The sequence below is a fragment of the Arachis ipaensis genome, chromosome B07 (genome assembly GCF_000816755.2).
Source record: "Arachis ipaensis cultivar K30076 chromosome B07, Araip1.1, whole genome shotgun sequence".
Lineage (NCBI taxonomy): Eukaryota > Viridiplantae > Streptophyta > Magnoliopsida > Fabales > Fabaceae > Arachis > Arachis ipaensis.
In genome coordinates this window covers 1,800,235-1,805,326 of record NC_029791.2, presented here as the reverse complement: position 1 = coordinate 1,805,326, position 5,092 = coordinate 1,800,235, and the positions used below count along the sequence as shown (strand labels likewise).

Sequence of the window (5,092 nt, the reverse complement as noted above, 5' to 3'; positions counted from 1 at the left end):
GATTATTCTTTCTCGAGTTAGAGAGAAACATAATTGTATTGATCAAATAATTGATTAAGAGTCAAAATATGTAAAGTAAGTTTGACCGAGCAGAAACTTTTCTGTCTTTTTTTTTCCTACTTAACAAAATTAAAGTGAGTTAAAAAGTAATGGCCACACAAAGAAAGTAAGTTGTTAAAATGTTGCGTCATGCATGTACGCGTTATCTTTGATAAAGTTACTAGTGGATGGCCTTTACCGTATGATATGGGATATGACACGATATAAGAAACATTGATATATGAATTTTAAAATATTATAAGACACAAAATATATACTATATCTAAATTTATTTCAAGAATATATGTTAGAAATAAGTTTGAACATGCTGATACGTGATGGTATTTAAGCGTGTCCATAGAAGAATTTTTTATTTTTTATTAAGACACGATTGGACACAGTAGACACGCGTGTCGGTAAGTGTCGTGTCCGAAATGTGTCCGATACGCGAACACGGCAACTCAGCGAAGCGTCTGTGTGCTTCGTAGCCCTTATCTATTTTAAATTTTGTGGTTCTTTTGAGTAATTGATTGCTTGAAAATCAGGTTGTGCTTCACCGTATACCAGAGTTTAATTCTGATGGTCTAATTTTCGTTTTGAGTATAGACAAATTTTCAACTTGATGGTGGATACCACAATTATTAATTGATTAAACAAGAATGTCTTTAACTAATTTGGATTGGTTGGATGATTAGCTCACTCATCCACTTAAACAAATGTCCTAAATTTTACCTTTCTTTTTTTTTTCCTCGTTTATCTTGTTATTATTTCTGTTCTTATAACAGTTCTTATAATATTTAGCTTCTCTGTTTTGTGGGCTTAATATGTTTAAATAGATCATAGAAGAATTTAGAGCTGAATATGCATGAAAACTAAAAACTATACTATATTAGAAGGTGCAAGTATAGTGAAGCAGAGACATTTCTTTGCAAGTATAATTTACATGCGACATTTCTTACAACTATAGAACAATTACTTACTATAAATATCAAGAAAACCTTCACAAAGTAAAATAAAAGTACAACATGAAATCAAATAAAACATAAAAAACACAACAGCACAAGACACAAACGTGTTACACACTTAGATTACTACCAAAAGCCAAAACAGAGTTGTTCTTGCATGGCGATTTGCATGACTCCTCCTTTTGATCCTTTTACCTCCGAAGATGATCACAAGCCATTGAGGTTTTCCAACTGAGAAACCACAAAATCCCAAGCCAATTCCAAGCACCATTCCAAATGCATATCCTATTGCCACTGGTTTCCAACCAAACCCAAATTTGTCTTCAGCCTCAGAAGATGAATATTGTTGCAAAGAGACATTATTGTTGCATTGAATTGTCAATGGAAGTCCACATAGTCCTATGTTTCCCTTATAGGAATTGTTTGAAAATGTATCAAACTGTTTTCCTCTAGGTAGTGATCCCTCAAGATGGTTGCTGGAAAGATTCAAGACTTCAAGAAAAATTAGATTGGTCAACTCATCAGGAATTTTCCCTGTAGTAAGCATATTTGAGGAGAGATCTAATGACTCAAGATTTGTCAAATTTCCTATAACATGTGGAATAGGACCAATGAGGCTGTTATGTGAAAGGTTGAGCCCTTTGAGTGCTTGAAGCTCTCCAAAAACATCTGGAATCTCTCCTTCAAAGTTGTTACTTGATAAATCAATATTTGCAAAGGCATTTGGAATTTTTGCCAAAGTGATACTAACTCCTTTAACTGTTGTAGTCATAGAATTATCATATTCTGGTTCAATGTTGCCTTCACCTGAACCTGAATCACTTTGAAGATAATAATACAAACTGCTTTGAATCTTCATGGCTTGAAAATTTTGTATGTATGCTCTTGGTAACGAGCCGCTAAAGTTATTGCTTGATATGTCAAAAATAATCAAACTTGGAAATGTGTTTTCAGATTTCAGTTTGACAATGGGACCATACAACTGATTGCCTTGTAAGACCAATATTTCCAAATTTAATAGATTCTGAAGCCAATTGGGAAATGTATCTTCAAATTTATTATTACCAAGATTCAAATCCATAAGATCTGTGCAATTGGACAAAGATTTTGGCAATAAACCTCTGAACTGGTTGCCATTCAGATTAAGTGTAATAAGATCCTCAAAGGTATCTGGTAAAGTTCCATGAAATTTGTTCATCCAAATTCCTAAGGGATGAGCTATTGGCAAGGCACTGTGGAAATGTTCCTATGAATCTGTTGTGGGACAAGTTGATAACATTTAGAAAAGTTGCATTACAAAAGAAGGAAGAAATGTCATCATCCATCAAGTTGAAGCTAAGATCAAGGTATTCAAACTGATACCATGGGAATTGATGACCTATTGATGTGAACATGTTGTGTGAGAGTTTCAAATGAATTAATGAATGTATATCATGTATCCATTTGGGCACCTTTCCTTCAAGTTTATTATTGGACAATTCAAGATATTTCAACTGTGGAAAATTTCCAGAGAATTTTGAATAACCAATGATATTGTTAGAAAGTAACTGTAGTGCTTGCAAATTGAAAAAAAAGTGTAATTAACACTTGTTTCAGATTCTAGCAATAATAAACTGCAACCTGAAAGGGAAAGATACTCCAAGTTTTGAAGCTTAGAGAAGAGTGGAAAGTGGGTAGTACCACTCCATTTGTTTGAGGACAAGCACAAATGAGAAAGGTTTACAAGATGGAAAATTGATTCTGGAAAGTTTCCTTGGAGCTTATTGTTGCACAAGTCTAAATATTCCAAGGAATAAGATGTGATCTCACCACTTATGGGTCCTATGAACTGATTTTTTGATAAATCCAAAGTTCTCAAAGACTTAAGGGATAAAATTGATGATGGAATTGTCCCATTTAATAAGTTACCTTCAAGGAATAATTCAGTGAGATTTGAAAAGGCTACTTTGTCAGATAATGGCCCTTCAATTTGATTAGAAGAACAATCCAACTGAGAGAGTCGAGTTAAGGTAAACAATGAAGATGGCAACTTCAATTCCCTTGGAAATTGTTATCATGAAGAGAGAGAGTTTGCAAGTTTGTTAGCCTATCAAACACATTTGGAATTTTTCCACTAAGATTATTCCTTGAAAGAACTAAGTAAACAAGATGATGAAGGTTTGAAAGTGATGATGGAATTGAACCATTTAAGAAACTGTCCACCAAAATCAAGGAAGTAAGATATGTTAGATTGAAAAATGATGAAGGAATAGGCCCATGAAAATGACATTCTGAAAGATCCAAGATACTAAGAAGAAAAGTATTACAATTCAACTTTGGAACATGAACCTGAATGTCTTGATTAGCACCAAGATTGAGTTTTTGAAGATTGGGTAAACAGAATATATCACTTGTCAAATACCCACTGATTTTAGTATCAACAAGACTAAGAGTAACCAAAGTGGAAGACAAGTTGGCAATCAAAGACAAAGGACCTGGTGTTGGACCAATTGAAGACATGTCTGTTTCATCCAATACAACCTCTCTCAAAGATGTTGTGTTTTGCAGCAACTTCTTCCAAGTGGTTTCTTTCAAAGATAAAGCAAAATTCCAAGAGAGATCAAGTGATTGTAATTTAGAAAGGTGTGAGATTTGAGAAGGAATATCACCTTTGAAAGCACAATAAGACAAGTTGAGGTGTGTGAGACTCACAAACCCACCAAACTGAGATGGCAATTCAGAACCATAGATATAATTGCAAGCAAGGCTAAGTGTTTGAAGATGAGTAAGGTGGAAAAAAGTGCTGTTAGAATGAATATTACCTACAAGTGCACTGCAACTGAGATCAAGGCCAATCACGTGACTAGACACAGAGTGGCACGTGACTCCCATCCATGAACAACAATCTGTTCCATTGTCCCAGGTCCTCATCTTTGGATAAAGATTGGGACACAAATGCTCATAATATGTATTTTCATAAAAGGTAGTGTTTGTAATGAGTTGAGTCTTGAAGTGAAGTAAAGCAGAACTTTCATAGGGATGACATGAATGTGAAGACAAACATGCAAAATGGAACATCATAAGAACCAACAACATGAAATAACCCATTGATTATTGATTGAAAGTTTTGCTTATTTTATGTATTTATTGATATGTCACTCATCAATCAAGATCCATCTATTTATAGATAATTTTTTTTACTGGAATTAGAAGCACCTATGCCAACCATTAACCATAGATATTCATACCATCCCAATCTATCAATGTCAAGATTTAAGACTAAATCAAATTCTAAGTTTTATTCTAACGAGAGACTTAGATATATTTGGTTCTCAAAAAATTAGAGTATTATTAATTAGGGCTACACAACTATATACATTATTGTTCTATCATAATCTTGAATAATCAAATAATAGTATTTTGATGAGAATAGAACCACCCCTTAATATCAGTAACAGAGAGTGATACAACACTATACATGGTTCAGTATATATACGTACACTTCAATCATGATTAAGTAAAATGTTTTTAGCTTAGGTCATCATATCATAAATTTGTGCTTAACTTCAGTACTTAACCATGCGCCATGCACCATGCACGTACGGGGTGGACAGGTTATTAAAATAAAAAAAAAAAATATAGGTAGACAATGAAAATACTAAACAATGTGAATAATGGATATGTAGGATGTTCAATTTAATAGGTATGCAGAGGATTATATTCATTATTTTTAATTAATTGGTTATTTCTTTTGATTCGATTTACTCATGCACAGTTAACAATGGCTGGATGTTCAATTCACTAAGTGGGTAGATGATTATTCTAATGTTAAGGTTTAAGTGAGCCAATTTTAGAGTACATTGTTCACATTATTTATAAAAATTATTGTCTACCTAGCAAAACTAAAAATTAAATTCGTTAATATAAGTGATTTGATCAATTCTAACTAATGAAATTGAACTGTCAGTAATAGATAACTATTTTTTTTTGTCAATATTGGTCAATTTTTTTTATATTATTTTATTTATTTTAAATTTTAAATTCTAAACCATAAATTCTTAATTCTAAATATCTTAAATTATAAACACTAAATTTTAAAATTGGCTCGT

At 32.6% G+C, this 5,092-nt stretch overlaps 1 pseudogene; it reads right to left on the bottom strand.

Moving 5' to 3' along the window:
• Positions 952 to 4,010, bottom strand: LOC107606448 (annotated as a pseudogene).